At 40.5% G+C, this 21,777-nt stretch overlaps 1 pseudogene across 1 annotated transcript in view; it reads right to left on the reverse strand.

Moving 5' to 3' along the window:
* Positions 1-13,638, reverse strand: part of LOC148844785 (copper-transporting ATPase HMA4-like) — a 17,138-nt pseudogene extending 3,500 nt beyond the window's left edge. The window contains exons 1-6 of the transcript XR_016102128.1: positions 13,632-13,638; positions 13,497-13,558; positions 13,337-13,389; positions 7,850-8,128; positions 7,357-7,524; positions 5,901-6,182 (exon numbers count right to left, since the gene is read on the reverse strand). The product of XR_016102128.1 is annotated as a copper-transporting ATPase HMA4-like (transcript). The remainder of the gene's footprint in view (positions 1-5,900; positions 6,183-7,356; positions 7,525-7,849; positions 8,129-13,336; positions 13,390-13,496; positions 13,559-13,631) is intronic.
* Positions 13,639-21,777: the final 8,139 nt, after the last annotated feature.

Below are 21,777 nucleotides of genomic sequence, written 5' to 3' on the forward strand. Positions count from 1 at the left end.
ATGTGTAGTTATTTGTTCCAGTTATAGTAGTGTTAGTTTGAGTCAGTTTGTTAATTCAGTTGTTATTTATTTCAGCTTTTATTTACTTTATTTATTATGTAAGTACTAAGGGCAGATGTGTCCTTTCCATTATGTACTAAACATAACCTATAAATAATGAGAAAGTGGCAGTGGCAGATCTGTTAGAATCTGTCCCTCCTTTCAACCACTTGTACTCTCCTGTTTCTCTTCTATTCTCTCTCCTTTCTCTCTCTTTTTCTTCTATTTTGTGAACCTAAAACCTATTAGGATTCAAGACTGATTACAGTCTTGATCTTCTACTTGGTATTAGAGCCTATCTAGGGCTTCTTATGTGTGTCTAGTCCAGCCGACCACATGAGGACTAGCTAGGGCTGGAAGCTTTGAAGAAGTATTCAGTGGCTGAATCTTGGAGACTACCAGGAGAGGTTTGCAGCAATTGAAGACTTGCCGTGGCTTGCAGAGAATTGGCAATCAGGAAGAAGCAGCGAAGGTTAGGGTTCAGGTAACCCTAGAAGACAGTAAATCGAGGTACATAAGTAAGTTTTTTTTTTTATTGAGTTTCAGAGATTGCAATCAGTCGAGATAGGTTGGAACTATCTAGAAGTAGGGGCCGAACTGTGTTCAAGTTTGTTTCTAGGGTTTGACTTGCCGAACTGTGTTTAAGTCTGTTTCTAGGGTTTGACTGTTGGGCCGAACCCCTTCCCTCTCAAAGGTGATTAGTTTTAGGGTTTCATATTGCCCTACGACAAGCCCCACTTGTGCGGACTGCTTGGAGAATGCAGCTGAGCACTTATTTCAGACCCACAGTTGAAACCCTAATTTTGCTCTCGCAACAATGGGCCCCACAGTAGTGATTTCAGAAAATAGCATCTCAGATTGACAGGCTGCCTGGTACTGTGCATGCTGATTGATTTCAGATCAGAATTGAGTTGATTCCTTGCCTATACTGTGATAGGCGATTGATTTCAGATCAGATTTAGGTTGGTTTCATATCAGATTTCGGATCAGATCAGATTTCAGATCAGACCAGATTTGTGTTGGTTTCGGATCAGTTTTCAGACCTGCTTGTTTGACTCTGTTTTCTGGTATAGTGACTCTAACAGTTTGTAGCCACTGAATCTTGATCAAAGATGGAGTTTAAGGGTCAGGGAGAAAGTAGTTTTGGAAACCACAGTTATGGTAGTGTATCTGAAACCGGGTTTCAGATTACAACTATGAGATTTGATGGGTCAAATTATTTGGAGTGGGCTCAATCAGCCATGATGGCTATTGGAGGAAGGGGAAAACTAGGTTACCTCTTGGGAGATGTGAAAGAACCTTCCAAAGAGGACCCAACAAACACCAAGTGGGTTCAAGAGAACTATTTGGTTATGGCGTGGTTGTGTAATTCTATGCTGCCACATATCAGTCGAAATTACTTGTGGGCAAAGACAACCAAAGAGATATGGGATGTTGTGAAAGAAACATATTCCCAACCCCTTAATGTTGCCAGAGCCTATGAACTGAAGTGTGAGGTGAACAGCCTTAAACAAGGAGAGAAGCCAGTTTCTGTCTACTTCTCTACCTTGAAATCCTTGTGGCATGAGATTGACCATTTAGAGACCCTTGAGTGGGAGATCCCCAAAGATGCACTGACTCACAGAAAGCAAGTCGAGACGAATAGGGTATTTGAGTTTCTGGTTGGTTTAAATTCAGAATATGACATTGTGCGACAACAGATATTGACAAGAGATAGTGTGACCCTTTCTCAAGCATACTCCCTGGTGCATAGTGAAGAGACTAGGAGGAAAGTCATGATGCAGTCTCAACCCTCTTTCCCAGCCTTGACAGCTATTAAACCTAAGCCAAGGGGTGACTCAGAAAGGGACTGGAAGAAGGAAGATAAACGGGATCTGGTATGTGAACATTGCAAGAAACCCAAGCACACAAAAGATACTTGTTGGAACCTACATCCTCGCTTGGTCCCAGCAAAACTAAGAAATAAGAAGGGTAATGCTCATGTGGCCGTGAACACTGATTCAACATCCTCATCAGGCACATCCCTAGAGACTTTAGCTGTTGTTCGGGCTGCCCTCATACAGTTGGAAAAGGAAGTTGAGAGTTCAGCTCAGCCATCTCAGTCACCATCAGCTCCTGCCACATCTGAATTTGTACATTCAGGTATTCGAGCCTCAGCTTACCATGCTTCAGCTCCAGGTAATACTGACCACTGCTGGGTAATAGATTCAGGTGCATCTGACCATATGACTAGCTTTCCATCTTTGTTCACTTCTTATCACTTGTCCTCTGGCCGAGATAGAGTATCCATTGCTGATGGCTCCCTTGTTCCCATTTCGGGCAAGGGGGACATCAAGTTATCAGATACTATCTCTTCATCTTCTGTCTTGCATGTTCCTAAGCTTGATACTAACCTGCTTTCGGTTAGTAGTATTACCAAACACATGAACTGTTCAGTAACCTTTTTCCCTGACCGATGTGTTTTTCAGGATTTGGAGACGAGGAAGGTGATTGGGATTGGCCGTGAGACGAACGGTATCTATCTGCTTGGAGAGAGTTCTCATTGGGAGGAGTCAGTGGATAAGAAGTCTTTTGTTTCCCAGTCTGTGAGTTCGGTTATACTTTGGCATAACCGATTAGGTCATTTGTCTTTTAAGTCTTTGAAGAGTATGTTTCCTATTTTATTTGAGTTTGTTGAGTTATCAAAGTTGAGGTGTGAGAGTTGTGAGTTTGCCAAACACTGTAGAACCTCTTATTCTTTAAGTAATAAAAGGAGTAATTCCTCTTTTGATATTGTGCATACTGATGTTTGGGGGCCATATCATATCTCTTCTATGGGTGGGTACAGATATTTTCTACTGTTTGTTGATGACCATACCCGTTTTTCTTGGGTCTATCTTATGCGTTCTCGGGATGAGATTCCTGCTCTGACCCAAAACTTCCATCAGATGGTTCTCACTCAATTTGAAACCAAAATCAAAGTCCTTAGATCTGATAATGCAAAGGAATACTTTGCTCAGCCATTGACCTCCTACCTTCTTAGCCATGGAGTTATTCACCAGAGCACTTGCCCTTATACACCACAGCAGAACGGTGTTGCCGAAAGGAAGAATAGGCATATCTTGGAGGTGGCTAGAAGCATTATGTTTACCTCCAATGTACCTATTCGCTTCTGGGGTGATGCTATCCTCACGGCAGTTTATCTCATTAATCGAGTTCCTTCCCGGGTTCTTGATATGAGAACCCTCTTTTCCCTTCTATACCCAGATGAGGAGTTGTTCATTGTTCTCCTTAAAACCTTTGGTTGTACCTGCTTTGTTCAGCTTCTTGGGCCTCATCATTCCAAGTTTGAACCTAAGGCCTCCAAATGCATTTTCCTTGGTTATGCACAAACTCAAAAAGGTTATTGCTGCTATGATCCGGTTTTAGGGAAACGGTTTGTCTCCATGGATGTCACCTTCTTTGAGAAGACACCATATTATCCTAGGGTTTCTCTTCAGGGGGATAGCGGTGAGAGTGGGGCTGTTTTGAGTTTCTTTCCTCAGGGGGAGAGCAGTGAGAGTGGAAGTGGGGCTGGTAGAAGTGGGGTTGTTTTGAGTGGGGCTGTTCCTTTACCTATTCCACTGGATAATGAAGGCTGTAGTGGTGAGGGTGGTCAGAGGGAGACAGAGTTGAGAGTCTATCACAGGCGATGCAGGCAGGTTGATCCTAGTCATCGGCAGTCCCGGCCAGCTCCAGTTCCTTCCGTGGCTCCAGATCCGGAGCCTACTGAGATACCTCTCACTATTGCCACTTCCCCTCTTATGGATGACCTTGATCTCCCTATTGCCATTCGCAAAGGGAAACGACATTGCACCACTTCTACAGCTCACGGCATCTCACAGTTCTTATCCTATGATCGTTTGTCTCCATCTTACCGGTCCTATCTCACTTCCATTGCCGATGTCCCTATTCCAAGAACAGTGCAAGAAGCCTTATCGGTTCCAGAATGGAAAGATGCAATGCAAGTCGAAATGGATGCCTTGTTGAAGAATAATACTTGGGCACTGGTTGACCCACCAAAAGGAAAGAAATTGGTGGGATGCAGATGGGTGTTCACTGTGAAGCATAATGTTGATGGCTCTATTGAAAGGTACAAAGCCCGGCTGGTTGCAAAGGGGTTCACTTAGACTTATGGTATAGACTACTTGGAGACCTTTGCCCCAGTAGCCAAGATGACTACCATCCGAGTTCTGTTATCCCTTGCAGCAAATCATTCTTGGCCCCTGTTTCAGATGGATGTTAAAAATGTCTTTCTGAATGGAGACAGGTAAGAAGGTTTACATGCAATTGCCTCCTGGATTCTATGATACAGAGACAGGTAAGATGGTTTGCCGACTGAACAAGGCATTGTATGGTTTGAAGCAATCACCTAGAGCCTGGTTTGATAGGTTCAGATTAGCCCTTGGAAAGTTTGGTTATGTACAGGCCCAGTCAGATCATACACTATTCATCAAGAGGTTGGAGTCCTCTCTGACACTACTTGCAGTATATGTTGATGATATTGTGGTGACAAGAAATGACAGTCATGAGATTGAGTCCCTCAAAACAGCTCATTCATCAAGAGTTTGAGGTAAAAGATCTTAGTGCACTACGGTACTTTTTGGGTATTGAGGTTGCTAGATCCAAGCAGGGGATTTTTATCTCTCAAAGAAAGTATGTTGTAGATCTGTTGGCGGAAACTGGAAAGTTGGGTGTTAAGCCGGCTGATACACCCATCGAATAAAATCACAAGATTAGTGCAGAGGGCGGGGAGCCTCTTGAAGACAAAGTTATGTTCCAACGGTTGGTTGGAAAGCTCCTATATCTCTACCTCACTCAGCCAGATATCAACTATGCAGTTAGTGCTGTTAGCCAGTACATGCACTCCCCTAGAATTTCTCATCTTCTTGCAGCAAAGAGAATATTAGCATACTTGAAGAGATGCCCGGGCAGAGGTATACTGCTCAAGAACAATAATCACATGAGGGTGGAAGTCTATACAGGTGCCGATTGGGCTGGGAGTGTTGATGACAGAAGGTCTACCTCTGGATATTGTGCCCTTGTGGGAGGTAACCTTGTCTCTTGGAAGAGTAAGAAGCAAAGTGTTGTTTCCCGCTCCAGTGTTGAAGCGGAATACAGGTCAATGGCTAATGGAGTGGCTGAAATCTTGTGGTTGAGGTCACTACTTGAAGAGTTGGGTATTGACTATGAAAAGCCCTTAATGTTGTATTGTGATAATCAGGCAGCTATTAATATAGCCCACAACCCAGTGCAACATGACAGAACTAAACATATCGAAGTTGATCGACATTTTGTGTGAGAAATGGTCACATCACAAGAAGTGTGTCTTCCGTACATCACATCTAATATGCAGCTCGCGGATATCCTCACCAAGGTTGTACCAAGGAAAAAGTTAGAAACAGACCTATCCAAGTTTGGAATGATAAATATCTACTCCCAACTTGAGGGGGAGTGTAGAGAACACTGATGTGGGCCCCACTGTGTTCGTAGGACAGCATGTGTAGTTATTTGTTCAAGTAATAGTAGTGTCAGTTTGAGTCAATTTGTTAATACAATTGTTATTTATTTCAGCTTTTATTTACTTTATTTATTATGTAAGTACTAAGGGCAGATGTGTCCTTTCCATAATGTACTAAATATAACCTATAAATAATAAGAAAGTGGTGGCAGAAAATCTGTTAGAATCTGTCCCTCCTTTCAACCACTTGTGTTCTCCTGTTTTTCTTCTATTCTCTCTCCTTTCTCTCACTTTTTCTTCTGTTTTGTAAACCTAAAACCTATTAGGATTCAAGACTGATTACAGTCTTGATCTTCTACTCTTTATAAAAAAAATAGTATATTTATTTGATGTGAGTTCTTGCCTCATGAGCATTTTCAAATTTCAAGTGCATTTCCACCCTTGATGAGGACACCTTGAGAAGCTCCCTTCCCTGTGGCCACATGATGGCAGTTGGGGTTGCTAGTCCTAGAGCACATGGACAAGCAACCACAAGAACTGAAATACGAATCTGCAGAGCCAGCTCGAACCCATCCGTGGCTTTTGGAATCCAGCGTTTAGGGTATACACCAACTTCTCTTGGAATGGTCCAACCCAACCATGTAAGAAATTCTGCTACAACAACCTTCAATATGGTGGAGGGAAATAAATACACATTGCATCAAGGGAAAGACAAGGAGATTTTTCCCTTCTATTTTCCTATTTCGATGAAACATAAGAACTTTAATAAAGTCTTAGAACCAATAGGTCAACGTCCTTGCACAGAGGAAAAGTTTTTTAAAACGAAATTTATTCATAATTATTGCAAAACTGGTCTAACAGCAAATTGATAGACAAATTAGATACTAAATTATGTTTTTAAAAATTGATTGGCATCTGGAAGAAAAATCTCCCAGAATTTATGTAAAACAAGAAGGGATTTAGGAAGGTAGCAATGGCAAGTAACCGAAGTCATGAGGTCTGGAAGGGAGTGTAGCAAGAAAAATGAAGTGGATAGGAGCATCTAGAGTGGTTCCTGATTTATGCATGTTAATCAGAATTAAATGAAAATTTTATAGAATGACTATAAGACCAGCAACAATATATCGTTTTGTTCATTGGGTCAATATCTTGTGGAGTGGACTGATTATGCAGCAGATAAATGTCACATTTTATCCACCATAATTTAATTGGTACATACAAAAATAAAGAGCAGATGACTTTTCTTCTGAGGACATATACAGACTATGATATGAAACACTATTTGTGTCAACTGGCCATCTTTTGGCCCTAGATACTCATTAAATTCATCTGTCTCCTTTCCAGGGAAAGCAAGTGTGCTTCAAGAGTTATTCATATTTATTTTCTCAACATTCATTTTCTTGTATTTTACTTTCATAGGTTTACCTTCACCTTAAAATCGCAAAAGCATACCCGAGGAAACACTTGAATTAGAAAAATAGAGAAACTAATTTCATAACATTCTTCCTATGATAAATGTATAAGCAAAAGTTAATTGTTCACTCTATCGTCAAAAAAAAAAATTGTACATTGAGTGAAAGACATCTCTGCCCTGAAAGTGATAAATGTAAAGATCTAATGAGTTCAAAAGAAACTATTCATCAGACGAAGTTACTAGATAGCTTTTTCAAGCACCACTTTTCCCAACCTTACAGGAGTTAATCAATCAACTATTTCACAGAAACACAATACATATTGAGCCTTTGAACTAACCATTCATAAGGAGCTAATAGAACTGACTAGAGTAGATCATTATCAACTTCAAAGTGAAAGAGAAAGTCATCAAAGAAAGAACCTACCATAGGAACAAAAAAATTTGAAATTTGGTGTTCTAGTTTCTGAACTGGTGCTCTGGCAAGTTGAGCAGCTTCCACCAGCTGTACTATTTGGGACAATGCAATCTCTGCCCCAACATGAGTAGCCTTAACTACTAAGCATCTATTCTCATTTACAGTTCCACCAATAACCTGATTATGACACATTAAAGCATAAATTAATTTGGAATTTCGCTTCCAGATAAAGTGTACAAGGTTACTCACAATGCAGAAAGAAGAAATATATAAGGGTCAAAGGGCCATCACCAAAATTTTGTCCCTGTTATCTGGGGTCTTGGGAGGGGTGGACTGCATTGGTTCAGACCTAAACTTAGGCATTTTCTTTCACGAAGTGACAGCTATCAGACTCAAACCCACGTTCTCATGTTTGTCAGCCCAAGATTTTATCATTGCACCAAATAATGGCCCCAAGAAAAAAGAAATATAAGAAGAAAGATATAGAACAAAAGAACAGAACCTTGTCTCCTGGCATCTTAGCTACAGACCTTGCTTCTCTGGTGATCGTACTCTCATTTACATGGCTTTGTCCCGTTATAACAACTCATCAACAGGAACTTTTGCCCCTGGAACAATCTTAGTTACATCATTTCGTTCTATCAGTTGAGTACTTATTTCCATCTCTGAGATCACGTTTCCTTCCCCATCCAATGTTAGCAGATATGCTGTATCTGGTGCAAGGTCTGTCAGCTTTGCCAAAGCATCTGATATTTTCCCCTTTGCTACAAATTCACTATATGTCAATGTTTTGATTTATTTTAAATTTCTTCTTGTTGTGAATCTTTTGAGCATTACGTAGGTCCTTAAAAACTGTGTGAGTTATGTTTGCTAAAAGATTAAAGAATATTTATTTTGGGCTAGTAATGTCTGGTTGGATTATAGAAGATAGGGTTGGTGGGTAGCATTGGTTCAAAATCCAGCAAAGTATTCTCAAAATCTATGGGAAAATCAAGAGAATAATTAGCTTCTCAAAAAAAACACTTCCATGAAACAAATTACAACCATTCCATTCATCTAATCCCAAACACCGTTTTAGTCTATCACACAATCATAGTCAATTAGCTTGTCAGATCATACTTGCTACTTTTACAGAAGACATGAAACCTAGAATGCCATCCTCTTTGAGTAAAAGTCATGAACCATACCCTTTGATTGGTGGGTGAATATTAGATAATGTTCCTCTGACAACAAGTTTCACTTGTTGGTCTAACCTTCGAATTTATAACCAAAACTTGGATGACCAAAGAATGCAGCATTAGCGGCAATATAGAAGTTTTGGATACTGGAACTCTTTTACATGGTCACATGCTGAAGATATGGTCCATGATCATTTGGATCACATGTGTACCACAAGAGAAAATTTTGCATAAAAGAGAAATTTTACAATTTGACCATATCCAACCGTTTTCTGATATGCATGTATATGTTCACACGTGTATAACATACCATGTTTGAATCATATTTGTGCCGGGCAAGGCCGGATGTAATCTTCAGCTTAATAATAACTCCAATTATTATTATATAAATCGAACATAACTCATTTTCTTTTCATGCGCTAGGCTAGTTCAGGTCGGTTAGGTCGCGCAGGTCGCACGCCGCACGCAGCTCACGCAGGCCGCACGCGCTCTTGCGCGTGCCGCGCGCAGGTCGCGCCAGGTCGGCCAGACTGGTGCCCGGGTGGGTCACCAACTTCATAAGTTTGTTGGTTTGGTATTTTCCTAGTTGTCACAAGGTGTCACGTGTCACAATTTCACTGGAGGGCCAAATTTGCCTTCATCAGTTGATATTCTCGTTCTCGTGCTCAAATGATGGTCGTTTCACCATGGACTGCTCCGCTCTTTATCTGTAACTGCAGTGGTAAAAAATGGCCGACAGGCTTACACACTTCCGGGTTCTCGCACCGCGCATGTTAACACCTCTCTGCTTCTTCTGCTAACACGTGGCTAATGCATGTATAAATGTATTAAGGGAGTTGCTCGCAAGTATTTCGTCTACGAGAGTTCCCTGTTTTGTTTAGTCTCTCATAACTCTCAAATTCGGTTTTTTATTTTTCCTTTCTTTTTAATTAAAAAAATATATTGTTAAAACATAATAGGCCATTTAACTTTAGCTATAGTGCCCATGTAAAGTACGACGTGTTTCTATCTAATTCAAATTCAAAGTGTAAGAAGGATTTAGATATACATACAATACGTCTGATATGGGACAAATTGTATTGGTGTCGGTTTATTGTCATAGTATACGTTTTGTAAAACACACGTATCAGATCGATATGGATCCATACTGGCCTATATGGCATTGTATTAGTTGATACACACCAATACAAATAAAATGTAGCATTTCTCTCAGTGTTTTCAAAATTGGACTAGATCGGACAATTGGATCAAAGAAAAACTGGTCACTTGACTAATTCCGTTTCACCCCAAAACCGCCTATTGGCCAAAAAAACTATTGATTCAATCTGCAAATCATTGACCTAGGCAATCGAACCATCAGCCTAGACAACGGTTTTTTAGTCATTTTTGTTTTTAACTTTTTTTATTTTTGTTAGAACGGGCCATCTATTCGGAATGGACATTGGGGCATTGGATGCGGGAAGCCGTGCCCAGAACAATTCCACATCTAGTCCGATTTTAAAAACCTTGACTTCTCTCCCAAGAATTAAATGACACTTTTAGTATGATTGGATCCTGGATCACGTCGCGTCGAATTTCTTAACACGCTTTCAAATCACTAAGCCATCATATGTCTTGTTATATTTCGTGAAATAAAATAATTTTTATTACTTATTCGCCCATCCAAACTCCCACTAAAAATTAAAAGAAAAAAATATTAAAATTATCATTTTATAAACAAAATAAAATAAATAGTCTATAAATTCTACATTTACGTCAAAAGATGATTTTATTCTCAAGAAATGTATACAAATAAAATATTAATAATGGAATAATTATCTTAGCATTTAAAATTTATAAATTTGTGCTTGATATACATCTTATAATTTTTATTTATTTTATAATTATTAGTTGACATTATAATTTACATCAAATAGAAATATATTTATTATTTATAAAAAAATTAAAATTTGTTTACAAAATATTCAGGAATATAATATTAAACTTAATCTACCAAATCCACTAATTTACATTTATATTAATAAATGATTTTCAATTTCAAAAACATATAGAAAACATTTATAATAATGAAATAATTATTTTAATAATTAAAAATCATGATATTTCATATAATATATATCTTAGAAATTTTAACAAGTTTGATATACTTTAAGTTAAAACTATATATTTTTATAAATTATTAAATGATAATTTCATTTATATTTGAGAATCTCCAATTTTTTAGTTTTTATCTTTTTTTTTACATTTTTGGGACTTATTTTGTATTGAATTTGATAGCCTCACAACCAAATGGAATGTGTGGGCGGGGTCATTACCATGTTTTCATAATCTATTTCCTATCATTCCTTCAAGCAGCACCTTTTATCCTTCACTTAATGAAAGAAGTCTAGAAGTATTTCCTCCAGACGGCTTAAATCTGCACCACGACCCAATGTCATCTCTATGCAAAACCTTCAAGACTGCTGCCAGGCTCAGAGCATGGAAAGAAGTTGTCATCTCTGCTTCCATATATTTTTACAATATCCAATCATTCCCATCATGAAAAGGTCAAGAAAGTGATCTAGGCAGATGAAATGAAATGCAGCCATCTGATAGGCAGATGAAATGAAATGCAGCCATCTGATAGGATTTATCAACTGCATGAAAGAAGTCACTAGGGTAGAAGAACCTGGTTGATTTCCTCCCCCGCTCTCTCCACCTCTACAAAAGAAAGAGAAAAAGGAAAAAAAAAAAGGCAAGCATATATCCCCTATGCGACAAAGATCCTATGCTGAATATGAAAGAATGGTAGGATCCATCTAATGGACGCCATGAAGGGTGTAGAATGGGTGGGTGAATTTCAAAAATTTTCCTATCTTCTTCCAATTGGGAATCATATTCCCTAAATTTAGAATGCAATATTCAAGGATTCTACTTGAATCATAATCAAACCAGATCTGAACCAAAAGGAAACAGGAAGGATTATACCTGATCCGGAGAAACAATATCTCCCAAAGTTAGTGTTCACACCCAAAGAAGAAACCAATATCCGCTCCTGCTGAAGATGACACAGTTGTGGATGGAACGAAACCAGTAGGGTGCGTCCTACACAATGGATCATTCGCAAGAATCCTCTGGAAACTTTGAACACCGATTCTTTTGGCCTTTCTTGCAAGACTGTTGTCAAGAACTGAGTTCTTGACTTCCTATTGCTGCAAAGATCCAATCTTGCAACAGGGAATGGCGGCTGCTGGAGGAGAAATCCAGGGACGAAGAGGGCTGAACTGTGTTTCTTCTCTCTAGAGTCTGTGTGAGATCAAATCTCAATTCGCATGAGGTATCTCTTGCATACCAACCCTAGTTCGAAATCTGATATTTCTCTTAGGGTTTCTCCTCTTTCTTCTTGATTAAGAAACCTCCTAATTTGGGAGTTATCCCAATCCAAATTAGTATTGGGATAGGGGATAATCTTAATCCTATATGCAGATTAAGTTAGTTTTTTCTTGATCTTATCAGGAGGTTACCAGATTCAAATCTAATTTGAATTTGGTCTCTTAGAGTGGATAAGGTTAAAGACCCAATCCTTTTACTAACATTAATCTCAGATTCGCCCCATGAATAGGTGATCATATCAGCTCAGTTCGAAATGGGCTTTTGGCCCATTAAGTGTTCAGTGTTTACTAGTTTCCAATCTACTGCCCAGTTGGGCTTCTTTGTATGGCATGGGACCCAAACATTGATCTACACACCAGCCACATGGGTTCGGTCCAGCCTTTATTACAAGGCCTGGCCGAACTCACTGAAAAACTCAGTGACCCCCTTGAGCCCATCACATGGACCCTATGGGCCCAACACTTATATTAAGTGGTCCCTGGGCCAAGCCATTTTATAAAAACCCAAGGACTGTGAGCAGATGCAAGATTAGCCCGTCAGGTATTATCCTAAATGGTCTTACACTCAACCTCTCAGCCCTTAATGATCAAGCACTGCCCGACAAGAGAAGACCTATCCCCTGGCTGCAAGGAATAGTGCCGCACTCTCTACTCACATGGATCTCGGGAATTAAAAACTTTTGCAAATCTTTTGAAATCGTACAATATATATATATATATATATATATATATATATATTTTGCAAAACAAAATTCCAACGATTGAAATCAACTGCCGGCAGTTTGGTTTCCATCAGAGATAGTGCATTCCCGATCATTACCATTATCCGACAAATGGGCTGATCATGTCACTATGATCACTCACTTAGATGAATTCTCAGACTACCCCAACATGTCCAAGTTTCGACCCCCACTAAGGGTTTCACTGATTGACACATCAAAGACAGCCCGATCCAACACCTAGTGATGTGTCATAATCGAGTCCAGGGGTCAGTTGTAACTTTTCAGTTTTGCCCATCTGTCTCCAAGGTCTAGGGCAATACTGGAAATCTGGTCTGGTTCAAGGGTTCAAGCAATCACATACTGCATGTGCCTTGGGTCTTACCCTGATGGCCGAAACAAGCCATCCCAACACTTGGTGGCACATCAGCATCAGCCTTGGCATGATAAATCTCCCCAGACTTATCCAATGGCTATAAACATTTAAAACTAACACAAGTTTCTATAAGTGTCCAGTTTTAGAGTCTTACACAGAATTATACCAAACAACATGAATCAAACATGTACTTTATTTATTTACACTAAATGTCAAAAGTACATCAAAATGGATTGAAGCTAAGGGCATACAAAACTGTCTAACAGAATATGTGCCACTTGAATGGAGAAGGGATGAAGATTGTTTGTCTACATTCTCCCACCTTCTTATCATGTTAGATTTGATTTGTTTAATTTAATATATGTTACTATAAAAGAAGAGGAAGATGAAGAGAGAACCTTAAAAGAGGAAAAAAGAAATTGATAAAAAAAAAGGATAAGGTTATCCTGAAACCCCCTTCTCCTTTATATATAAAATTCTGATTTACATATAAAGACACTTATACCCCTGGTAACATATCTAAATGGAAGAACATGGAGTGGAAGTGATCTAAGTTCCTCTGAGAATCTGAAGAGAAATTGTTACATGCAGATGGGGAAGGAAAGGATAGGTTCGACCCTAGAGGGGTTGCACTACTTACCCTCCATAGAGGGATCAAGCCACTGTAGCTCCCTTTATTTTATCAGGAGGGGAAGGAAAGAGGGAGAGAGAGAATCTGCAAGAGCTAGAGTCTGAGAGAGAGAGTGAGAGAGAGAATGAGCCCCCCCTTTCGGTATTTGAATGAATTATTAATTTGTATAATCCTCCTGTAACTGGGCCAAATCAAGAAGAGTGCCCAGCTGTCAGCCAGCATTCTGGGCCGATTCGGTTTTGGTTCAAGATGGATTAAACCGGGTCTGTGGCTGTTCATATGTCTGTGCTCATACACTAAATAAAGATAAAACAATACAGGGTAAATCTCTCAACATACCCTGCCATAAGTCAGTATCTTATTACTGTAAATTAAAGGTAGTAACATCTGAAGGAGTCATTGTTGGTAAACCTAAGCATGCTACTCTTTTTCCTTTATCAATCTTCAGTATGCAACAATGTATGTTTTATCAACCATTCCAATTCAGAATTGTAGGAAGTTACAGGACATACTTATCATTTCAACCATGATATATGTGTGAGATCTTCCAACTAAAGTGTAGAACAATCTATAGGAATTATTTGTGTCAATTACCCATTTTAATCCACATAAACTATTCCTCAAAATAATGAAATAGCTTTTTTGGGGGGGATTATGCATACCCCTGGCCTGTATCCTAAACTTGCAACCCCTGGCCAGTATTTGATTGAATGCAACTAACATTTTGATCGTAGGAGTTATTTATTTGGAATTCTAAAAGCCTTTGATAGATATGATAAATAAAGAAGACTATATAAGGCTTACCAAGGTCCAATTTATATACTTTGAACCAAGATTTTTTTTTTCAATTGTAAGGAAGACTCTAAAAGCCTTTTATAGTAATACATTAGCATATGAATGTATATTTTGGAATATGCCCCCTTACCTCATTATTTATGGTACTGGCAGCTAGAAGTGGATGAGATCTGTGCTACCCTAGATATTACTTTTCATCATACTTTGAGAGAAGGAAATCGCATAATTGATGCTTTAGCTAATTTTGCTTGTCACTCTAGCAACTAAACAATCCTTGATTCCCACTGTGAGTTGCCCTTGGCGATTAATGGAATTATTCATGTTGATAGGATTGGTCTTCCTTATCTTAGGATCTCTTGATTTTTTGGTAGGTGTCTAACCTTTATGTATATCTATCACCCAAACACTACTTTGTATAGATTCCCAGAGGGGGTAAGGTTTTTACGTCCCCCCTCATAGGTTTTTTTGGCTTATTAATAAAATTTACGATGGCCAGCCCTCCACTGGGAGTAAATTTTGCGGACGAAGAAAAAAAAATATTTTGAAATATGCGTAATATATTGGAGAAAAAATCAGGAATCCAGAAAAAGGGATTCTCAACAACACAAAAAGATATGTCAAGGATAAATCATACATAGAAGACATCAGATGCAAATACACAGTTTTGGGGTTGACTAAATGAAGTGAGCCTCAATCTAAGTCTGATGACGAAGATGGTGATGAATTAGAAGGGTGTGAAAGTGATGACGAGGTGGATGAACTTACAATAGATTTATATCCAAATTTTAGTGAATTGGATAAAAACAATGCATATATTGGTTCATTGAGTCATGATATGCCTGAAGAAGAACCAAATGATGAAGCAAAGAAATCCGATAGGTTTCTAAGAGACTCAGAGAAACTATTGTATGAAGGTTAGAAGACTTCAAAATTGTCCGCATTAATGAATTTGTTGCATATCAAGAGTCTTTGTCGGTGGAGTAATGAGTCATTCTATGTTGCTACAATTGTTTAAAGGAGAATTCTACAAATCCTGCTTCTTTTATGAGATGGCATGGAAATATTTTGATGAACTTTATGAAACTTTTGCAGTAGATCTTCGTAATGTGAGACTTGGTGTTGCTAGTGATGGTTGCCAACCCTTTGCAACTATCCCCCCTTTATTATGGCTTTAAAATTCAGAAATTTTGAAAATTTGGCTGAATTTTCCAATAAAAAAGAATTATTTTCTTAGTACTTTAAAATATTCATAATGCATTTATTTATATTCATACTATTGATTGATTTTAGATATTTTAATAGTATTTAAAATTTTGAGTAAAAATAAATGGCAAAAATGTTGAAATTTTTACCAAAATAAATCCATTCAGTACCATCATTTACTAACATGTGCCCAATGCCCATAGGCGCCCCACACTCCATCCCCGCCATGTGACAAGCACGGGAGATGTTCCCAATGCATGGGTGAGATGGACTGTGGGGAGCCCGCCCAAACTCATTCTTATTTATTAGGGATAATAAAACCCCAATAGTATGAATGTTTGCACTTCGGCCCATTACAAGAAGCTATTGTGTGCTTATAATCCCATTGACAAGTTAGTCTGCGGAAATCTGATTTGGTTTATAAGAAAATAGTAGCTGGTGTTACCAAGTCAGAATCTGCTCCTCAATGAGCGGGCATCACACCAACCTTACAGCATGTCTTGGCCGTACATCTGGAATACCTCTCGCTTCTAATTATTATTCATGGAGAGATGTTTCTAATAAAGGGTGGTGGGATGTGGTTGTGAGGAATGCTTTGTGAGGAGCAGATCCCGATTCGGTATTACCTTGCACATGGAGAGATGTTTCTAATAAAGGGTGGTGGGATGTGGTTGTGAGGAATGCTTTGTGAGGAGTAGATCCTGATTCGGTATTACCTTGCACATGGAGAGAAAATAAATAAACAAAGGGAAATAGGTTAAGATATTTTATATTTATGCTAATAAGTTATAGTTTATCAAAAAAAACAAAAAAAGAAAAACAACTCTCTTTGAAAACTTATAGACTTTATATTTGGAACACTAAGCTAAAAAAACAGTGAGCTGATTAGGGGTTGTTTTGAGTATAGACTAATTGCATATGATGGCTGGAGGAAGTCTTTATGCAATTGCTTTTGTGTGTGTGTTGGCAAGGATTAAAGTATCTGTATCGAGTATTGTACCGAACAACTTGGATATGGAAATGCTTGGATGCACTAGGGAAACACATACAAATTTATAAATGCATTAATAACATTAAATTTAAGGTAAAATAGCCATAAATTATGTATAAATATACAAGAAATATATATTTAATGGTGTACATAAAAAATATTATAATTAGTATAGCAGAATGCATGGATAGTATACAATGCATTAATTAAGAATCCAAGGCGGAATGCATATATATTTTCTGTTTTATTATTTTTATGCTTTTTACGTTAACAAAAAGTTAACCAAATATTAAATTCTCAAATATAAATGAAATTATCATTTAATAATTTATAAAAATATATAGTTTTAACTTAAAGTATATCAAACTTGTTAAAATTTCTAAGATATATATTATATGAAATATCATGATTTTTAATTATTAAAATAATTATTTCATTATTAAATATGTTTTCTATATGTTTTTGAAATTGAAAACCATTTATTAATATAAATGTAAATTAGTGGATTTGGTAGATTAAGTTTAATATTATATTCCTGAATATTTTGTAAACAAATTTTAAAATTTTTTATAAATAATAAATATATTTCTATTTGATGTAAATTATAATGTCAACTAATAATTATAAAATAAATAAAAATTATAAGATGTATATCAAGCACAAATTTATAAATTTTAAATGCTAAGATAATTATTCCATTATTAATATTTTATTTGTATACATTTCTTGAGAATAAAATCATCTTTTGACGTAAATGTAGAATTTATAGTCTATTTATTTTATTTTGTTTATAAAATGATAATTTTAATATTTTTTTCTTTTAATTTTTAGCGGGAGTTTGGATGGGCGAATAAGTAATAAAAATTATTTTATTTCACGAAATATTACAAGACATATGATGGCTTAGTGATTTGAAAGCGTGTTAAGAAATTCGACGCCACGTCAAGTGATCCAGGATCCAATCATACTAAAAGTGTCATTTAATTCTTGGGAGAGAAGTCAAGGTTTTTAAAATCGGACTAGATGTGGAATTGTTCTGGGCACGGCTTCCCGCATCGAATGCCCCAATGTCCATTCCGAATAGATGGCCCGTTCTAACAAAAATAAAAAAAGTTAAAAACAAAAATGACTAAAAAACCGTTGTCTAGGCTGATGGTTCGATTGCCTAGGTCAATGATTTGCAGATTGAATCAATAGTTTTTTTGGCCAACAGGCGGTTTTGGGGTGAAACGGAATTAGTCAAGTGACCAGTTTTTCTTTGATCCAATTGTCCGATCTAGTCCAATTTTGAAAACACTGAGAGAAATGCTACATTTTATTTATATTTGTGTGTATCAACTAATACAATGCCATATAAGCCAGTATGGATCCATATCGATCTGAATCCTTCTTACACTTTGAATTTGAATTAGATAGTAACACGTCGTACTTTACATGGGCACTATAGCTAAAGTTAAATGGCCTGTTATGTTTTAACAATATATTTTTTTAATTAAAAAGAAAGGAAAAATAAAAAAACGAATTTGAGAGTTATGAGAGACTAAACAAAACAGGGAACTCTCGTAGACGAAATACTTGCGAGCAACTCCCTTAATACATTTATACATGCATTAGCCACGTGTTAGCAGAAGAAGCAGAGAGGTGTTAACATGCGCGGTGCGAGAACCCGGAAGTGTGTAAGCCTGTCGGTCATTTTTTACCGTTGCAGTTACAGATAAAGAGCGGAGCAGTCCGTGGTGAGACGACCATCATTTGAGCACGAGAACGAGAATATCAACTGATGAGGGCAGATTTGGCCCTCCAATGAAATTGTGACACGTGGTACCTCGTGACAACTAGGAAAACACCCAGCCAACAAATTTACGAAGTTGGTGACCCACCCGGGCACCAGTCTGGCCGGCCTGGCACAACATGCGCGCGGCCTGACGTGCGCCTGCGCGACCTGCGTGGCACGCACGAACTGCGCGCGGCCTGCGCGACCTGGCCGATCTGGACCAGCCTAGCGCATGATCCGGCCAAGGTGCCCACCGACGAACCTAGCCTAGACACTGACCCGCCGACCGACACAGGCGCCAGCTTGACGACCTGGTCTAGACACTGACCCGCCGACTGACACAGGCGCCGACCTGACGACCTGGCCTAGACACTGACCCGCCAACTGACGCAGGCACCCCCCTGACAACCCGGCCCAGGCGCCGACCTGGCCGCCTGACACAAGCGCCAGCCTGACGACCTCGAAGAGTTCACCACCGTACCTCGGTTCTGACAGGATGCGACGAGTCTTACCGTTTGGAGGCTTTTCACCCACCTAACCAACGAGGACTCCGGTATATAAAGACCTCACCCCCTAAAGGGGAGAGGGATGAAAAAAGGGAAGTAACCCTGCTCTCTAGCTCTCTCATATTATCTTCAAAGCTCTCTACAATAAGAGTGCTAACTTAAGCATCGGAGAGCCCCCACCGGGAAAATACCCCCGGGACCTCTGATTCAGTTCTCGCAGGTCCTTCAGCTCCCGCCGCCTACGAAGAGGAGGAAAAGATGGAGTTCTCGGAGGTCCCTCAGCTCCCGCCACCTACAAAGAGGAGGAAAAGATGGAGTTCTCGCAAGTCCCTCAGCTCCCGCCACCTACAAAGAGGAGGAAAATATGAAGTTCTCGCAGGTCCCTCAGCTCCCGCTGCCTACAAAGGAAAGAAGACCACCTCATGCTGAGGGCAGTCGGATTGCGCCGCACCAGGGAGCTCCAGCATTCTCTAAGTCACTGGCCGCCTAGTGGCAATTCGCTACCAGACTGTTCACCACTAGGCAGTTCGCCACCAAGCAGTTCACCACCGGACAGTTCACCACCAGGCAGTTCGCCACAGGCAGTTCGCCACCAAGTAGATCGCCACCAAGCAGATTGCCACCAGGCAGTTCGCCACCAAGCAGATTGCCACCAGGCAGTTCACCACCATGCAGTTCGCCACCAGACAGTTCACCACCGGGCAGTTCGCCGCCAGGCAGTTTGCCCGCAGGCAGTTCTCCATCGAGCAGTTCGCCAGTAGGCAGTTCACCACCAAGTAGCTCATCACTAAGGCACGCCACCACCGGGTCAAATAACGAGGTACTTAGCCAAAAAAATTTACATCACAAAACATTGGTACGTGCCCTAAAACGGTTACATCAATTGGCGCCGTCTATGGGAACACGCTACAAAAAGCTAAGTTCTCATCCTACAAAAGCTAAGTTCTCATCTTGCCAAAACTAAGTCCTCACTTTTTAGAAATTGAAGCTATCGCTTTATAGTTTACATTTTTTATGAACTCAGAGATTATGCAGGGAGCTAACGGACTAAGTAGCTCTACCAACCTTACTTTCAATTCAGATAATGCCACATCAGTCCTCTCCGCAAGGTCCCCCCTACAAAGATGAGCTCTTCGTGGTTTCCGCGGGAGTTGGCGGCCAACTGACTACATAGGCGCCCTTACTAGTCGAGCCTTCCAAAGCTCCTATGTGAGCTGGCAACCTAAAGTTAGTAGTGCTGCCCCCGAAGGTCGAGCCCCTAGTAGCTTCTTGTAGGAGTAGGTGACCGGCATTACGAAGCTGATGCAGGCCAAGCCTACGGGCCACATTACTACTTAAGACCCGGTAGCCTCTCCGGCACGGGCAAAAGTCAAAAAAGAGTAGACTACGAGTCACTCCCAAAAGCCTACGGGCCACATTACTGCTTAAGACCCGGTCACCTCTCCGGCACGGGCAAAGTAAAAAAAGAGTAGACTACGAGTCACTCCCAAAAGCCTATGGGCCACATTACTGCTTAAGACCTGGTCGCCTCTCCGGCATGGGCAAAGTCAAAAAAGAGTAGACTACGAGTCACTCCAAAAGCCCACGGGCCACATTACTGCTTAAGACCCGGTCGCCTCTCCGGCACGGGCAAAAGTAAAAAAAGAGTAGACTACGAGTCACTCCCAAAAGCCTACGGGCCACATTACTGCTTAAGACCCGGTCGCCTCTCCGGAACGGGCAAAAGTCAAAAAAGAGTAGACTACGAGTCGCTCCCAAAAGCCTACGGGCCACATTATTGCTTAAGACCCGATCGCTTCTCCGGTACGGGCAAAGTAAAAAAAGAGTAGACTACGAGTCGCTCCCAAAGCCTACGAGCCACACTAGTAATTGGATCAGCACTTACTAGCTCATCGACTTACGGGCTGCGCGAGCTGCGCGACCTACGCGCGGCCTGCGCGAGCTGCATGCGGTGTGCGGCCTGCGCGACCTGGCTGACCTGGACCAGCCTAGCGCATGATCCGGCCAAGGCGCCCACCGACGAACCTGGCCTAGACACTAACCCGCCGACTGACACAGGCACCAGCGACCACCGACTAGACACGACCCGTCGACCTGACGACTTGGCTTAGACACTGACCCGCCGACTGACGTAGGCACCCCTCTGACAACCCGGCCCAGGCACCGACCTGGCCGCCAGACACAAGCGCCAGCCTGACGACCTCGAGGAGTTCACCACCGTACCCCGGTTCTGACAGGATGCGACGAGTCTTACCGTTTGGAGGCTTTTCACCCACCTAACCCGCGAGGACTCCGGTATATAAAGACCTCACCCCCCAAAGGGGAGAGGGATGAAAAAAGGGAAGTAACCCTGCTCTCTAGCTCTCTCATATTATCTTCAAAGCTCTCTACAATAAGAGTGCTAACTTAAGCATCGGAGAGCCCCCACCGGGAAAATACCCCCGGGACCTCTGATTCAATTCTCACAGGTCCTTCAGCTCCCGCCGCCTACGAAGAGGAGGAAAAGATGGAGTTCTCGGAGGTCCCTCAGCTCCCGCCACCTACAAAGAGGAGGAAAAGATGGAGTTCTCGCAGGTCCCTCAGCTCCCGCCACCTACAAAGAGGAGGAAAATATGAAGTTCTCGCAGGTCCCTCAGCTCCCGCTGCCTACAAAGGAAAGAAGACCACCTCATGCTGAGGGCAGTCGGATTGCGCCGCACCAGGGAGCTCTAGCATTCTCTAAGTCACCGGCCGCCTAGTGGCAATTCGCTACCAGGTTGTTCACCACTAGGCAATTCGCCACCAAGCAGTTCGCCACCGGGCAGTTCACCACCAAGCAGTTCTCCACCAAGCAGATTGCCACCAAGCAGATCGCCACCAGGCAGTTCGCCACCAGGCAGTTTGCCC

This window comes from Nelumbo lutea, chromosome 7, assembly GCF_056320005.1.
Source record: "Nelumbo lutea isolate HS-2025 chromosome 7, American lotus-T2T, whole genome shotgun sequence".
Taxonomy (NCBI): domain Eukaryota; kingdom Viridiplantae; phylum Streptophyta; class Magnoliopsida; order Proteales; family Nelumbonaceae; genus Nelumbo; species Nelumbo lutea.